The sequence below is a fragment of the Salvelinus fontinalis genome, chromosome 8 (assembly GCF_029448725.1).
Source record: "Salvelinus fontinalis isolate EN_2023a chromosome 8, ASM2944872v1, whole genome shotgun sequence".
In the NCBI taxonomy this organism is placed as follows: domain Eukaryota; kingdom Metazoa; phylum Chordata; class Actinopteri; order Salmoniformes; family Salmonidae; genus Salvelinus; species Salvelinus fontinalis.
The window spans coordinates 10639969-10658842 of record NC_074672.1 but is presented as its reverse complement, the minus strand read 5'-3'; the positions used below and the strand labels follow the sequence as shown (position 1 = coordinate 10658842).

At 42.6% G+C, this 18874-nt stretch overlaps 1 protein-coding gene across 5 annotated transcripts in view; it reads right to left on the bottom strand.

Moving 5' to 3' along the window:
* Nucleotides 1-16663, bottom strand: part of LOC129860523 (vasopressin V2 receptor-like) — a 51559-nt gene extending 34896 nt beyond the window's left edge. For 4 of the 5 annotated variants that reach the window (XM_055930976.1, XM_055930973.1, XM_055930975.1 and 1 more), the window contains exons 1-2: nt 16179-16663; nt 15412-15452 (exon numbers count right to left, since the gene is read on the bottom strand). The gene's annotated coding sequence lies outside the window, so the exon portion shown is untranslated. The remainder of the gene's footprint in view (nt 1-15411; nt 15453-16178) is intronic. The other variant, XM_055930974.1, reaches the window with a different exon arrangement.
* Between the last annotated feature and the right edge of the window lie 2211 nt (nt 16664-18874).

Below are 18874 nucleotides of genomic sequence, written 5' to 3'. Positions count from 1 at the left end.
CTGCCCTGTGTAGGGTGCCGTCTTTCGGATGGGACGTTAAACGGGTGTCCTGACTCTCTGAGGTCATTAAAGATCCCATGGCACTTATCGTAAGAGTAGGGGTGTTAAGCCCGGTGTCCTGGCTAAATTCCCAATCTGGCCCTCAAACCATCATGGTCACCTAATAATCCCCAGTTTACAATTGGCTCATTCATCCCCCTCCTCTCCCCTGTAACTATTCCCCAGGTCGTTGCTGCAAATGAGAATGTGTTCTCAGTCAACTTACCTGGTAAAATAAAAATAAATAAATAAATACCGCACAGCAAGCGGTACTGGAGTGTCAAGTCTGGGACCAAAAGGCTCTTGAACAGTTTCTACCCCCAAGTGATGACTGTTGAACAGTTAATCAATCGCTACCCTTTTTAGTTGCATTGACCCCATTTTTATTTGCACTAACTCTTGCACCAGCTCTATGCACACTCACTGGACTCTACCAACACACGCACGCACGCACGCACGCACGCACGCACACACACACACACACACTTACTTCACATACGCTGCTGGTACTCTGTTTATTATCTATCCTGATTACCTTGTCATTTTTACCCCTACCTGCATGTACATTACCTCAATTACTTCAACTACCTCGTACTCCTGCACATTGACTCGGTACTGATACTCCTTGTATACTGTTATACACTGAGTGGACACAACATTAGGAACTGGTCTTTCCATTACATAGACTAACCAGGTGAATCCAGGTGAAAATATGATCCCTTATTGATGTCACTTGTTAAATCCACTTTAATCCGTGTAGATGAAGGAAAGGAGAACCATTAAAGGATTTTTAAGCCTTGAGACAATTGAGACATGGATTGTGTATGTGTGCCATTCAGAGTGTGAAGTGTCAAGAACTGCAATGCTGCTGGGGTTTTCATGCTCAACCATTTCCTGTGTGTATAAAGAATGGCCCACCACCCAAAGGATATCCATCCAACTTGAAACTACTGTGGGAAGCATTGGAGTCAACATGTATCCCTGTGGAACGCTTTCGACACCTTGTGGAATCCATGCACTGATGAATTGAGGCTGTTCTGAGTGCAAAAGGGGGTGCAGCGTAGTATTAGGAAAGTGTTCCTAATGTTTTGTACACTCAGTGTAGTCTATTGTAACTTTTTCCTTTTTTTCCTTATTTTTTTTTACTCTGCATTGTTGGGAAAGGGCTCGTAAAGTAAGCATTTCATGGTAAAGTCTACACCTGTTGTATTCAGCGCAATTGACAAATAAAATGTTATTTGATTTGATAGCATTCCAATTTGTTCTCTGTTTTGGTTGATTATTTCCAGTGTGTCAAATAGTTATAATTTAGCTTTCTCATAATTTGGTTAGGTTTAATTGTGTTGCTGTCCTGGGACTCTGTGGGTCTGTTTGTGTTTGTGAACAGAGCCCCAGAGCCAGCTGGCTGTGGGGACTCTTCTCAAGTTTAATCTCTCTGTAGGTGAGGGCTTTGTGGTGGAATGTGTGGGCATGGCATGTGGTGGAATGTGTGGGTTTTGCGTTGTACACAAAGTATATTTTTGCAGAATTCTGCATGCAGAGTCTCAATTAGCTGTTTGTCCCTTGTCACATTTTGTGAATTCTTGGTTGGTGAGTGGACCTCAGACCTCACAACCATAGATGGCAATGGGTTCTATAACTGTTTGAAGTATTTTTTAGCTAGATTCTGATTAGGATGTCAAGTTTTATGTTCCCTTTGATGGCATAGAAGGCCCTTAGATCGTTCACAGCCTTGTGTTAGTTACCTGTGGTGTTGATGTTTAGGCCGAGGTAGGTATAATTCTTTGTGTGAACTAGGGCAATGATGTCTAGATAGAATTTCTATTTGTTGTCCTGGAAACCATACCTTTGGAATACCTTTGGAACACCATTATTTGAGTCTTACTGAGATTTACTGTCAGGGCCCAGGTCTGACAGTACAGACCTGGGACAGGACAGAATCTGTGTAGAAAATCTAGATGCTGCTGTAGGCCATCCTTGGTTGGGGACAGAAGCACCAGATCATCTGCAAACAGTAGACATTTGATTTACGAGTCCCCTCTCTCTCTCTCACTCAATGCTCACTGTGACCAATAAAACTGACTGAATTAGAGGTGTGAATATTTAAATGTTTAAATTAAATTGAGATCATTAACGTCTAGAAAGAAGTCCCTACCTGAAAAACAAAGAATATTTTGTGTTGTTTTTTTCTCCGCAAAATTCATATCACAGTGAATCACAAAACTACCACTAACTGTTACAGTGATGCTTGTACGAACTCGAACCCAGTCGGAGAGAAACACAGCAAACATAGGAAAAGGTCAATTCAGCTCTTTACTTAGTCTTGACAAAAACAAGGCAACAGCACAAGAGTGCACTAAGCAAAACATAAGACCAAAGCACAGATACAAGCAACTGAGGAACATAAATAGCAAGGCAACCAGGTGAACAGAGAAGGTCATCAAAACCATGTGAAACCAATAAGTAATAATTAGGGTAACCTGGAAACTAGAACACAAGGCAAGGGCGCCCTCCAGCGGTAACCCAAGGGAACAACAATCAAATAAACGTAACCTGTTACAGGACCCCCCCACTCAAGGAACGGCTCCTGATGTTCCACTAGGGGTAGCAGAGAGGCGACGAACTCCCGAATGAGTCCGGGAACCCAGGATCGCTCCTCAGGACCGTAACCTTCCCAGTCCACGAGATACTGAGTCCCACGACGGAACTGGCGACTAGAGAGGATGCGTCGCACAGTGTAGGCTGGCTGTCCCACTATCATGTGAGGCGGAGGTGGAGTCCGAGTTGCCGGAACCAGAGGACTGAATACCACAGGCTTGAGTCTGGAGATGTGGAAGTTGGGATGAATCCTCATTGACCGGGAAAGATGAAGGCGATAGGCCACAGGATTGATGCGCCGTAGAACCTTGAATGGCCCAAAGTACCGGGGTGCCAAATTCTTAGATTCCACGCGTAGGGGCAGATCCCCAGTAGACAACCAGACCATCTGGCCTGGACGCAGGAGAGGGTGAGAACGACGATGACGGTTGGCCTGTCGTTGAGCTTGAGCAGAGGACCTCAGGATCACTGACCGAGCCCTCTTCCAGGTGCAGCGGCAACAAGAGATGAGACGTTCAGCGGATGGAACCACCACTTCAATCTCCTGATCTGGAAACAGAGGAGGCTGGTACCCGTACAACACCTGGAATGGTGACAGGCCGATGGAGGAACACTGGAGAGTGTTGTGTGTGTACTCCACCCAGGGAAGATGCTGACTCCAAGTGGCGGGGTTGGCAGACACACAGCACCGTAAGGCGGTCTCCAGATCCTGGTTCACCCGCTCTGTTTGGCCATTGGACTGAGGGTGATAGCCCGAAGACAAACTGGCTGATGTCCCCAGAAGAGTACAGAACGCCCTCCAGAATCTGGAGGCAAACTGGGGACCCCGGTCGGAGACGATGTCCAGAGGAAGTCCGTGAATGCGGAAAACATGCTGAATGACTAGCTGAGCAGTCTCACGAGTAGATGGAAGCTTAGGCAGCGGAATGAAATGTGCCGTCTTGGAAAAGCGGTCCACAATGACCAGGATGATAGTGTGGCCCTCTGAGGATGGAAAACCCATGATGAAATCCATAGAGAGATGAGACCAGGGTCGAGAAGGTTTTTGGCAGCGGATGAAGAAGCCCCAGAGGCTGCTGACGAGGAGTCTTGTTCCGGGCGCATGTTGGACAGGCAGCCACGAAGGTTCGAGTGTCCACCTCTGCCGAGGGCCACCAAAACCTCCTCCTCAAAAACTCTAGTGTGTTCTGTCCTCCCGGATGAGAGGTGCGACCTTGGACGTGCCACCGTGCCCAAAGAGGAACAAAAAGTCAGTTAGAAGGACAGCCGTCAGGAACTGCCTCCCTACCTTGCGCCTCCCTCACTACAGTCTCTATACCCCAGGACACCGGCACGAGGATGAGCGACTTGGGGATGATGGATCCAAGTGGCCGATCCTCACTGGAGCTGGGGAACTGGCGAGACAGGGCATCCGGCTTCACGTTCTTAGGGTGGTAAGATAACATGAATCTGAACCGAGTGAAGAAAAGAGCCCAATGAGCCTGTCGGACATTGAGGCATTTATCCTCCTGAATGTAGGCCAGGTTCTTGTGGTCCATCTAAACCTTAAAAGGATGTTCCAAACCCTCCAACCAGTGCCGCCACTCCTCCAAAGCCAGTTTGACCGCAAGTAGCTCCCGATTGCCGACATCATAGTTCCGCTCCGCTGGAGTGAAACGTCTGGAGAAGAAGGCACAGGCGTGAAGCTTTTGGTCTTTAGCTGAGCACTGAGACAGAACCGCACCCATGCCAACGTCAGAAGCATCCACCTCTACCACGAAGGGTAGAGAAGGATCCTCATGAACTAGAATGGGTGCAGAAAAACAATATCTGGTCCTGGAACGCCCTCTCAGTAGCAGAGGTCCAGCTTACATGCCCAGCCTTACATGCCCTTGGTGAGCGCTGTCAATGGCGCAGCCACAGAACTAAAGTCTCTCACAAATCTCCGGTAGAAGTTAGCAAAACCCCAAAAACGCTGGACTTGCTTGACAGTGCTGGACCGCGGCCAGTTGACCACCGCTTCTACCTTTTGGGAGTCCATCCGTACACAGCCTTGAGACACAATGTACTCCAGGAAGGAGATCTGAGGAACGTGAACTCACACTTTTCACATACAAGTGGTGAGAGAGGAGTCTTTGAAGGACCTGGCGTACATGTTGGACTTGTTCAACCATGGACCTGGAGAAGATGAGGATGTCATCCAGGTATACAAACATGAACTGGTGAAGGAAGTCGCGCAGCACGTCATTAACCAGGGCCTGGAAAATAGCTGGCGCATTAGTAAGTCCAATTTCTTTTTATAAACAAATACCTAACTGTTGCTAGCAGCTGCGTAGGCCCCCAACAACAGACATTAGATAGGAATCTTCATGCGAAAAAAGTCCCGATTACAGAAATGATGCAGTTGAGATGCAGCCATTGTCACTGGTAAAGGATGTCGGCTTCAATGCCCTGATGGCATATCTAGAACCAGACTACAAGATGCCATGTTGAAAACTGTGATGGTCTGGTTTGTACAATGATTACTCTGCAAGTACAAAGCCCAAGCTCTCAATCATCCATATGGGGCGTTAACAACATATTGTGCGATGTCTATGAACACGCTGCCATATATCACTGCAACAAGTCATCACACTGATGAGAAGTGGAACATGGAGTCCCGTGTACTGACAATTGAGAACATGGAGGAGAGGGACACAGCAGAGAACCTAAAAATGGCATTAACTACCATCGTTGCTGAGTGGGTGGTGGACAGCAGTAAGGTAGCCTTGAGTAGATGCCTTCTGGTAGCCTGCAGTAGATAGAACTGTATTGTCACCTAGTGGTCATACACAACCCCATAACTGCATTAAGAATTCACATGTCATTTTATTATTTAGTTCTTATTGTTTAAACATTTAAATGATAAAAAGAATTCTGTTTAAACGTAAATATCTTTTTTGTCACATCCCTAGACTGAATCAGCCTCCAGAGGAAGGTCTCATGATGGATCGACTACACTGGGCCACGGTAGAAATGTGGTAATGATGTTAACTTTAACCTAGATGCTGAACCAGGAACAGCTCACTGCTCTAGCCGGGGTCATGTTCATCAGGCACCAAACTGAAGAAAACTGAAGGTACTGCCTGCATTTGTCCAATAACAAACACCCATTTGTGGTGGTGGTGATTACTAACTTCAAGACATGTGGCTATGATGAGGATGACTTTACGGCTGGTAATTGGTAATTACTTTCAATCAAAATTGATCAAATGTGTGTGTGAGGTCTCCCGGGTGTGTGCTGATAAAGCATCTTCAATACTCTCCCTTTCTACTCTTCCTCCTCATCCTCCTCCAAAAAAGTCCTCAGTGCTCTCCTCCTTCTAAACCTCATCCTCAGGGTAAGAGATCCGGTGGACGAAACTCCTTCCTAACACGTACTGTTTAGTCATCGCTGTTAGATCTAATCAATCTGTAAAGTGACACGTGTTAAATGGGGTCTCCTCCCAGGGTGCTTAAGCGTCTTCAGTCCTCTCCTCTATTAGTACTGTTTAGTAATCACTGCTAGACATCATCCCTTGAGCGAATATCAAGATGTCGGTTTACCGCAGTTTCCCTAAAAAAGTTTTCCCCAAAATTGGTCCCTCGTTTTCGAGTTCTTGAGAGCACCCTGCGGACATTATAGGATTTCCACCATGTTCCGTGTTCCAGAACTTAGATTCTCATTTACATAATAGAAGGTGCATCCAAAATACACGATAAGCATGATTTGCACACATTCATACACTGATGACTAATGGGATGAAGCGCTACACTGCACTCCACACACACATGCACACACACACGCTCATTATTTACATCAGTCATTCTGTACATTTAATCTTTGATATATAGAGTTATTAGAGTGGTGCGAGTCATACAACCCAATCTGCAAACCTCTCTGCCAGAAAGCAAGCACTCCCATTCACAATCTTCTCGCAAAGTACAAATTGTTCTGTCATATTTTGCAAGATGGACTGTGGTCCAGCCAAAGACTCCCTCAGCCTGTAACTTCCACTCGGCCTTCTGTACCTTAAAGCTTTTATCCTGATTAAAACGAATGGACCAGATCCCTCCTTCCTGCTTTCCTTCTGCAGAGTTAAACGAGTGTGGAACCGTCCATTTTCCTGTCCCACTTCACCCCTTCATAGACACCTCTCTGTTCCCCACTCCCCCTTTTGTTCTCTCTCTCTCTATCTCTTTCTCTCTCTTTCTCCCTGCTCACACGTTTTGGAGTGTCAATCCGTCATATCAGGCTCACTGGAACAAATGTGCTGTGAGACTTGGATCAAAATGCCGTCTGTTCACAAACACACACGCACGCATGCAGGCAGGTACACACGCACGGAAACACACACACGCACGGAAACACACACACGCATGGAAACACACACACGCACGGAAACACACACACACACACACACACACACACACACACACACACACACACACACACACACACACACACACACACACACACACACACACACACACACACACACACACACACACACACACACACACACACACGTGCAAGGAAACACACACACACACACATACACATACACACACACACATTGGTTGGCAGAGCAAGCAGGCAGCAATGAGAGTCATAGAAGCAATCAGAGAGAAACTAACAGTTGAGCTACACAGGGATTCTTGGAAATATTCTCTGCTAAACTTTCACGCCTCTCTCTACCCTGCCTGACCATCTCTCTCTCTTGTTTTCTGTCTGTCTGTTTCTCTCTCTTTCGCTCTCTCTCTCCCCGCCACACGCACGTACACACACACACACACACACACACACACACACACACACACACACACACACACACACACACACACACACACACACACACACACACACACACACACACACACCCACACACACACACACACACACACACACACACACACACACGGACACACTGTTCTCAAAAAGAAAAAATCCTCTTCTTGTGCAACCCTGCCTCTATGTTACACAAAACGCAATAATGCATGAATGACTCAACCGTGTGTAGGTGAGCGCTATGTCTTACGCCATATTGAACCAAGCAGAGTTGAAGTGGAGTAGTCGGCTGTATACTGCTCTGTTCAGCTCGCTCCGTATTGTCAAAGACTTTATTTATATACCAATCAATAACACATTATTCAGCCGAGGCAGGAAGATTCAGCTGCTGACACACTCTATGGGTGCCCTACACTTCTAGAGCCTTTGATCAGTATTCTGTTCTGGAACACATGGGAACATAATTAACTTTATAGATTGCAGTTGTCCTCTAGCTGCACACTTATACTTCAACTCTCCCACACAAACTAATCAGAACCCCGACTACTCACTTACATTTTGAGTTGTATTACCTTTTCTAACCTTGTCCGGCCGATTTAAAGTTAAATTAACATTCCGTCCATATTTCTCATTATCAATTTGCGGAGGGAGGCATGTCCCAAACATTCTCCATGTAGCCTATACTTTGAAAGTCAAAAGGCTTCTCTTGAACTTCTACACTCTTGGGGGGGAAAAAGTACTCTCTAGAACCTTAAAGGGTTCTTCTGCTGTCCCCATAGGAGAACCCTTTGAAGAACCGTTTGGGTTCCTTATTGAACCCTTTCCACAGAGGATTCAACATGGAACCCACTAGGGGCCTCTTATGGGGACAGCCGAAGAACCCCTATGGAACCCTTTTTTTGAAGAGTGTATGAAGAAGCCTGGGTTCCCCTCTATCTCTATGTAACCACTTTGTCCTACAATAGCGTACCTTGCCAAAACAACCTATTAAAATGTTAATGGGGCCGACCACACCTCATTGACCTGCATTGCAATGACACACTTGCTGCTTGACTTTGCAATGAGGGTTCTCGCCTTGAGCCATAGTCAATGAAGGTTGGCACTGACAGACTTACAGACATCTCTCTATTTCTACAATACACCTTCCAGGCCAGGGAGGCCGAACTCATCTGGCCTTGCAGGCAGGATTGTTGGGTTGGGTTCAAATCCATTTAAATTTGAGTCAATTCAGGAAGTAAACTGAAATTCCAATTCCAAATTGTTGTCATAGAGAACCATTGGCGAGATTTGGAATTTCAGTTTACTTCCTGAGTTGACGGAATGGAATTAACTTCAACCGTGTTCTACTGTCCCTGCTTGCCGAAGAGAGGGTCCAAGTCCTAGTTGAAACCAATAAAGCCTTGTTCACAGCTCTATTGACTGTTGTTCTTGTAATATATCATTAACCAATAGGGCCATTATACTGTCATACTGCACGTGCTGGGAAACTGACCCTCTTAAACTTGGTTAAGCTTCTCTAATGTCCGTGAGTTATTTACTCTGAAAAATAAGAACTTAACAAGGTCATGCAAGTTACTTGTTTCTGTTGACGTCAAAAACAACATAACAAAATGTCAAGTAAATTATATGGGGAGAAATTCACCCAAGTAATATCACTGGCCTACATTACCCTATGTTTGTTGAGACCTCTGCCTTATGTCCATAACTGAACACATAACACAGAACATAGAACACATAAGCAGGGTTTGGAACCGGTTCAGGGAACAGAACCGAAAACCGGAAAATAACTATATTTGGTAACACTTCCTTTTAATTACATATGTAATTACACTATAACAAGTATTGTAGTTAACGTAACGACTCATAGTTATTTAAGTATAATGCCCTCGAAGACGGTGTTTAGAGGATATATTGGCATGGGTGTTGTTCATTGAGGGCCGGCAAACTGTGCCAATATATCCTCTAAACACCGGTTTCGAGGGCATTATCACTTTGCCAACATATTCAAATAATGTTTGACATATTTTTATTAAAAACCTTAGTTTGATGAATTTACTCATACTATTTCATCCTTCCAGAAGATATAGTCCCGACACAAATCTAGCGTTGCCAGAGACGCGACCCAGTCGTTCAGTCTTTTTGTTCTGTATCTATGGACGCGACACAGTCATTAGTTCTAAATGTTCCATTGCCATACCGGCTGGCAATGTTCTTATATCTTGCTTGCTAGCCAACTACGGCAAACTTACAGTCAAAACAAAAAGGGCAGCCAGAATAACAGCAAAGTAGCTGCGTTTGCATTCGTTTAAGCAGTTTTCTAGTGACATTTATTTGGATACATTCATAACAATGAGCTAATGAGGTGCGATTTCGCCTGGTATAGAAAATCTGCACACTCGTCAGGACACTGTTGTTCAGAGGAGCTAGCCAACAACACAGCTAACATAATCACTTCAAACTGAAGTTTAATTTGACCTTTTTGAATTTACATTTCTTTGTATATATCCATAAAAAATTATGCCATCTGATTCATGATTTCGACTGGCTGAGAAACGCTGCCTGTCTGTCTCGTCTCGACTCCAGACATGGTCATTACTATGGCACAACTGGAGATTTAATTTGAATATTTATACAATGTTGCAAATGTCACAGAGACAGACAGCAAGGTTTATACAAATCTCCACTGTTGAAGTCTAAAAGAATGTGAGATAATGTCTAGATGCTTTTTATAGTGGAGATCAAGTTTATAAATTGCCTGGCTGGGCTGATGAGACAGTGGATTGTGCAGTGAGATTGAACAGAGTAAATAGGCATTTTAACATCATAGATTTAGCTGGTGGTAACTTGTTGAATAGACACCGGCTGGAATGCGGTTTTAACCAATCAGCATTTAGGATTACACCCACCCGTTGTATAAAATGTGATAACAACATGTAATTGGTAGTAATTACAGAAGTGTAACAATGAATGCTTGTTACCATGCTTGTTACCAATGGGTAGGTTGTGACAAAGGTTGGGATCCCATGTGGATGCACTGCGTGTCTGAGAGATTATCGCCTCAATAAACGCTAATTACTAAACCATGAATGTGCACTGTTCAAAATATATCTCCAGTCAGCATTGTTGCTAGCACTTGCCCTCAAAATAAAGGGTTAACTTGGTTGAGCTGATGAAAACAGATCTAATACAAGTGTCATCCCAGATAAGGAATAAGACACTATTTCAAAGCACATGTAATGTTTGCCTAAGTACAATGTAATTGCTAGTTGTTCCGCAGGTTTTAGCTAGTTAAAATTAAGTGTATCTCGAGGGGTACTTACTTGTAACTAATGTGTACCTTTACAGTACATTACCCATTCTGACAACTTGGCACTCAATTTAAACCTTGTGGATGCGAGATCCAAGTGGGAGAATAAATACACTAGTACACCACAGAGTACATGTAATATCTGCATAAGTACAATGTTATTACTAGGTGTTATACAGGATTTGTCTATTTATAATGAAGTGTATATTGAGGGGTATCTACTTGAATTATAATGTACCGAGCCATTGGTGGGAAAAGTACCCAATTGTCATACTTGAGTAAAAAATTCAAGATACCTTAATAGAAAATGACTGAAGTAAAAGTAGAAATAATTTCACATTCCTTATATTAAGCAAACCAGATGGCACAATACAATTTTTGTTTTTTATGGATAGCCTCCAACACTCAAACATAATTTACAAACAAAGCATCTGTTTAGTGATTCTGCCAGGTCAGAGGCAGTAGGGACGACCAGGGATGTTCTCTTGAGTGTGAATTGGACCATTTTCCTGTCGTGCTTAAGCATTCAAAATGTAATGAGTACTTTTGGGGAAATGTATTAAGTAAAAATTACCTTATTTTCTTTAGAAGTGTAGTGGAGTAAAAGTAAAAGTAGTAAAGTGAGGTACAGATACCCCAAAAGACCACTTAATTAGTACTTTAAAGTATTTTTATGATTCGGAGATTATTCAGACCCTTTGACTTTCCCCACATTTTTTTACAGCCTTATTCTAAAATGGATTAAATAAATAAAACATCTAATCAATCTACGCACTATACCCCATAACGACAAAGTGAAAACGGATTTTTAAAAAAAAAAAAAATATTTTTAAAAATATTTTTTTTACAAATGTATATAAAAAAAAAGAAATACCTTATTTTCATAAGTATTCAGTCCCTTTGCTTTGAGACTCAAAATTGAGCTCAGGTGCATCCTGCTTCCATTGATCATCCTTGAGATTTTTCTAAAACTTGATATTGGTATTGTCCATAGGGCTCCAAGACAGAATTGTGTCGAGGCACAGATCTGGGGAAGGGTACCAAAACATTTCTGCAGCGTTGAAGGTCCCCAAGAACACAGTGGCCTCCATCATTCTTAAATGGAAGAAGTTTGGAACCACCAAGACTCTTCCTAGAGCTGGCCGCCCGGCCAAACTGAGCAATCGGGGGAGAAGGCCTTGGTCTGGGAGGTGACCAAGATCTGATGGTCTGACAGAGCTCTAGAGTTCCTCTGTGGAGATGGGAGAACCTTCCAGAAGGACAACAATCTCTGCAGCACTCCACCTATCAGGCCTTCATTGTAGAGTGGCCAGACGGAAGCCACTTCTCTGTAAAAGGCACATGACAGCCCGATTGGAGTTTGCCATAAGGCACCTAAAGACTCCCAGACCATGAGAAACAAGATTCTCTGGTTTGATGGAACCAAGATTGAACTCTTTGGACTGAATGCCAAGCGTCATGTCTGGAGGAAACCTGGCACCATCCCTACGGTGAAGCATGGTGGTGGCAGCATCATGCTGTGGGGGTGTTTTTCAGCGGCAGGGACTGGGAGACTCGTCAGGATTCAGGCAAAGATGAACAGAGCAAAGTACAGAGATCCTTGATGAAAGCCTGTTTCAGAGCGATCAGCACCCCAGACTGGGGGCGAAGGTTCACCTTCCAACAGGACAACGACCCTAAGCACACAGCCAAGACAACGCAGGAGTGGCTTCCTGACAAGTCTCTGAATGTCCTTGAGGGGCCCAGCCAGCCAAACCCGATCGAACATCTCTGGAGAGACCTGAAAATAGCTGTGCAGCAACGCTCCCCATCCAACCTGACAGAGCTTGAGAGGGTCTGCAGAGAAGAATGGGAGAAACTCCCCAAATACAGGTGTGCCAAGCTTGTAGCAAAGACCCAAGACGACTCAAGGCTGTAATTGCTGCCAAAGGTGCTTCAACTAAGTTCTGAGTAAAGGGTCTGAATACTTATATAAATTTGATATTTATTTTTATATAAATTTAGCAACCAAAAATGTTTTTTTTTTGCTTTGTCCTTATTGTGTGTAGATTGATGAGAAAATGTTTTTTTAAATACATTTTTGAATAAGGCTGTAACCTAACAAAATGTGGAAAATGTCACAGGGTCTGAATACTTTCCAAGGGCACTGTATGCACATAATGTGGCATAGTAAGCATTTTTTGGGACCACTTTTTGTATACAAAAGTACCAGAGAATCTCTTTAATAATAAACAACCATTCATAAGGTTGGTCGTCCACAGAAATACAATTTTATGTTGGAAGATTTTAAATGTTGTATTATTATTAGATGAAAGATATGGAAAGCCATTAAAGCCATTTTTGATTAAGCTGGCCCCGACTAGAAAATTAATTTTGATTGACAGAGTCGTCGTCTCTTCTTTCGACCAATCGATTAGTCAACATTTTGAAACTTGTATTTTTCCATATATAGACACCCTATGTGTTTGAATAAAATCAACTATATGCACTGAGCTTGTCTGATTCTTTAAGCACACTGTTTGAAATAATTAATATAATAATTAAGACACACAAATGTAATTAAATAATTAAGACACACAAATGACTCAAGCGGGAGGGACCCCAATGGCCACATTGTAAAAAAAAAAAGACAGTCCCTGTGTGACTGGAACACGTTGTCTCTCTCTCCTCCCTGCTGCATCGAACAGGCACCACAGCACAGTAAGTGTTTATTACACTGTCCGTGCTGAAGCTGCAACATAATTACAGCCATTTAGTTTCTTATTTTTTTCTCTGAATGAAAAGTTATGTTACCGAAATGACTTATTTGTTTTGGAAAAACTTTCCCTATTCCCTCAACCCTTGCCCTCTTTACGTGAAACATGTTTGCATCACATGCACGTGACCAATAGGGCTTGACCATTAGGGCTTGACCTATAGCCTATCATAATGACATCTATAAATTGGTTATAACAAACTCGAACACCGTAACACGTGACAGCAAAATGGATCCGGAGGACGTGAAAAAGAAACTTGAAACGGGTGAATGTTTACTGGTTTTTCAGGAGCGAATGTGGAAGTCAGATGTGTGGAAGACATTTAGACTTAGTTGTGGAAATTACTGGAGCTCAAGAAAAGGAGGAAGTGCTGAGTGAGTATTGTGTGCCAAACAACTGCTGTTGGATTACAATATTATACTTTTTTTCTGACCATTTGGAACAGTGAAACAAGACAAAATTAATTAGAAGTGTATCAGAGAGTCTGTTATGACGAGAAAATATATATAAAGCCTTAATTAGAGCAAAGACTTAAAACAGTTACATACATTCATGAATTGCGGTTTATTTTTTTGTTCAGAGCTACTTATCCAAAGCTTCCTTTGCTAATTCATTTTAAAACTAAAATGCTTAATTGCATTTCAAAGAATTAATGATTTGTATGCTGTGTGTTGACATGAACGAATGAATGATTGATTGATACAGAAGCCTAAATATTGAAATATAGGTAAGGTATGGTATTAAGATTAAACCGGACGCACTTTTAGGACTGCAGCTCGATGGTGGTTATACAAGGCTACTACTGTAAGAAACCTACTAATGACATTACTTATTATAATGATGATCATAATAATAATTGTAATAATAACAATAAGAAGAAGGAGATCAAGAAAAATTAGGGTATACAAACAGACAGGTGCTGTTCGATAACAATATAATATTTTCTGTCCGGTTGGAACAGTGTAAACATTGTAAACACTAAATAAATTATAAATAATATCAGAGAGTCTGTTCTAACGAAAAACAATTGTAAAGCCTTTAGCACAGCATTGCAAAAATGAAAAAGAGACGAATTTGTGAATGGCTTTATCCAACATGTTGCGGTTGCGTGAGGCTTGGTGCTCACCGGATTCAGTAGGCTATTAACACGAACAGGCAACAGAGGCAGGATCTGTCTTATTTTTGTAGATTATATATGGATGATTTATAAAGCCATGCATGTTTAACAGTTAGGCTATTGATTATAGACCTAATTAAGTTGATTTCCTCTCTACACAATTTTCTTAGACAATTTTAGCAAGAGCTGTTTCCTCGTCTCCTCACTCCGCTGCATTGTTCTCAACACTAATAACCCTCACTATTATGCACATAGCAACATATCGGTAAAGGCACCAATTCAACGGTTCACTGAAGATTATGTTTAAGAACCATAGACAGCGCTGGAGGTAGCGCATTTGTTCTAAAATAATATTATATTTATTAGTGTTGCACCAATATAACCAATTACAATTTCAGTAGCACATGTCTTAGGGTGATGGACTGTGCCATCCACATGGGCTCTGTAATGGATTAGTCCACAGAGACAGGCACGAATCAGACATGTGACTTGAGCATTATACATTTGTTGATAATTTGCAACTGCTCGACTAAAGAAATCTCGGTCGACAAACAGCCTATTGACCAAACAATCGACCAGTCGACTAAATGGAGTCAGCCTCAGTTTTTGATTTTGTCTGTGTACAATTTATACTTTGAGTGTATATTTGAAAAGTTATCTGGGTTCATACATCTATTAATTAGCGTCGAAACAGTTTTGGTCAGTGTGACAGAATGTAGGCTAGGCACGTACACACCAGAAGAGAAGAACAAACCAAGGTGAGTATAAATCTTCTCTCCCTTCTCCCTGTCTCAGTCTCGGCTCTCACCTTTTTGTCAGTGCATGGTCAACCTCTTCATGCGTGTCCTGCTACAGCAGGGGAAGGAAGGAGAGAGAAATAGTTGTAGTCATAACCACAGGCTACAAAGACATAATGAAAAGTACAGGAAGGTCCATACACTATATGCTCTTTATACAGCCTTTGATGCAAACGTTTGAAAAGTTCTTCATTAGTCAAATATTGTCATTGAAGGTGAAATACAGAGCATATAGCGTGCCTTTCTGGCCTTCTCAGGAAAGGAGGGACTCATTATGTTCCATAAAAATGTATTAGACTGATGATTGGCTGGTCTAAACGCAGTGGCAATTCCCAGGACCAGGAGCTCCCATAAGAATCCCTACATACACAGCTACTGACCTTGGATTGGTCAGTTATACAAGGAATGAACAAACTAAGATAAGTGTGGCAAGAGTGTTGACATATAGGCTAGGTACATATAGCAGAATTTTGTTGACTTTCTGCATCAATGTCTATAGGCTAGCATGTTTATCACAAAGCTTTTAGTATAATCTTATCTCATTATGCCTGTCATCATGCTTCACACACACACACACACACTGAATATTTATTGTTGTAAACTGCCATGCTCAGACAAACGCACAGCTACTGTAACATCTGAGGATTAAAAAAATACATATGTTTACACCGGATAGGCGCTGTGAAATGTGTTGTTTTACTTGATCATAACGTTACAAGGAAAAGTAAAGGTAGCTACAAACGCTCAAGTGAGTTAAAAGCTAAAGTACTGTACTTACTTTTGCTTGTGGTGCTCTTCAGTGATGTTTCACAAAGGTGTCAGAATCCTCACCGAAATTCACATCTTTGGTCCTTCAGTTCAACACTGAAGCCCATGCATTTCCATTGTGTCTGTGTTTGTGTCAGAATCAGAGAATCCGTGTGTCTATTTACTCTAATGTAGATTAAGAGACCTGTGTTAGAACTGTCTGTCTCAAAGTCTGTGTGATTTAAATTTGTAGAGAGCTTGTTGAGTGTATGAGGCTGAAGTGAAATCAGTGTGAATATTGTATGTCTGTACTGTATTTGCCAGGTTGTGTGGTTGATGGTATGTCGATGCTGTGTAGTTCACAAGAGTCTGTGAGAGTAATCCATTAGTTCACCATGCGTTTCCGGGCTCCCTCTCTTCTCTGCTATTTCTGAGTGCCGCTACTCACTGACAGGACTGAATTTGAGCTCCGTCTGCTCTTACCATCCCTCCTTCCCCCTCGCCCTCCCTCCCAGTCCTCCCCCTTCCCCTTCCTCTTGGCTCAAACCAACCTGTCCTCTAGAACGGGAGGAGGAATTAATAGCCAGAAGGAAGGGTGGCCAATGTTATTATACATACCTATGAACTCTCAGAGAGAGCTAGAGAGAGAGAGAGATACCGCATTGTAATAGGCTAGATTGACTGTACTGTATGTAGCCTATACTGTTGTTGTTATGGGATGGGGGAAGAGAGAGAGAGAGATAGACAGGAGAAACATCCAACCATAGGAATAAATATACTTTACTGAGTAAGGTGTTGTTACGTCGTTGTTATGTGATTACTGAGTCATTGGCATTTACTGTTGTTTTCACGCCATCTCATCCCTTAATTCCTCCTTTGTTAACAACATTGTTACTAAACACGTAAAACCTTTGATCTCTTTATGGGGCTTCCTGGAGTGGCCTGTTGGTCATGAATACCACAGTCTATGACTAACTATTGGCAGAGTCAGCTTGGTCAACAACAGCATGTTCACAACCCACCTGGTTGAACACACATGTAGGTAGGTAGGTCACCATCGGGGCCTGTTTTGAATTATGTCAAGTTTTGTGACCCTTGTTAAATGCATTTTAAATACATTTGACTTTACTATACAAGAGAGAGAGAAAGTGAGTGAGTGTGTGTTGGTGTGTTTTAGACACATACTTTGCTGCGTGCATGTGTGTGTGCACACTGTCTCTGTTTTCATGTCACCGCCACCAGCAAACAAAGGGTTTTACCAGGAGTGTTGTCTTTCTCTGCCTGACCATACCAGAGCAGCATGGCTCAGCTGGCCCTGAGCCAAACGATGTAGTAAAGAGTTCCATGGAACGCAGACCGTGGGGGATAGAAGAAGGACGCCGGAATCGGATTTGCGCACATTCAACAAATCTGATCTAACAAAGTGGTCATCTTCAAATCTGTTATGAATGATGTGTTGTAACAGGCCCATAATGTGGTTACTAAAGTCCGATTTTGGATAAATTTGGCTGTTTTCACTGCATAACATTTAGAAGTTGTTCTTTTTCAGGTTAAGAAGTGACTGCTAAATGCTAACGCCCGTTCCTATTACTGGTTAGCATAGCTAGCATACAACAATCACTGGTAGTAGTCAGTCTTTTTAAACTGCAATGCAGTTTGTTGGGTGACGATGACATGAACATGTATTGGGGTTTACATCCATGCAAGCGATTTTTACCTCAACATAGTATGAAATACACATATAAACACTAGCCTAAATGTAGGCACATTTCTCTGGGGGGCAATGAGGAGATTCAGGATCTTAACCCCCAAGACATCTTTCCCACACAAGTTTCCATGGCATTACCATTGTTTCGGTCAAGCTCCGTTGACCTCTTCACTGCATCTGTAGAGACTCAGTGTTCCAGAGGGTCTCTGAAGCCAGAGAGCTATGGAACTAGAACAGTGCCAGATTATCCTCACATGCCACCGTCACCTTCAAACTATTCCATTGTTCTACCGATGGTTCTCATAAGTTAATGCAATATGATTATCCTGTCTCCTTTGGACATTGGCTTTGTCCAAAATGGCACCCAATTCCCTATATGGTGTACTACTTTTGACCGGAGCCTTATGGGCCCTGGTCAAAAGTAGTGCACTAAATAGGAAATAGGGTGCCATTTGGACGTTGCAATGTGTCACATTGCTGCAGTGCAGCATCAATCGCTGATCCACTTCTGATCCATTCAAATTAAACAGCAGTGCGTGAGCAGCGTATGGGAGGCCGAACGAAGGCTTCCGGCCAAAGAACTTAATGAAATTACCTCAGGCAGCCCATAAAAAGCAAAGCTATGAGTCTTTAGGTCAAGCACTGGCGTAAATCCCTGAGAGGGAAAGGGGCATCTTGTGATGATAGTTTACGCAGGAGGGAAACATTTGATTAAGCCTGGTCACTCAGACATGGAGGGTGTGAGTAGTCTGGTGTCTAAGAAAACAATAACACTAAACAATAAAACCATTGAGACACGATAATAACACTTTGACCAGTGAGACACACGTTTCATTCAACCACACTTGACTAGACAGTCAAGCACTGCATTGGAACACCACCACCACATGTATGCGCTTAACAATAAACACATCTGGAGACATCGCACCATTTTTGGAGACATTTTTATTTATTTTTATCAGCTTTAATTAAAAACATAGCTCTAAGATGATTTTCTCTTTCATGAGATACAGACAGTT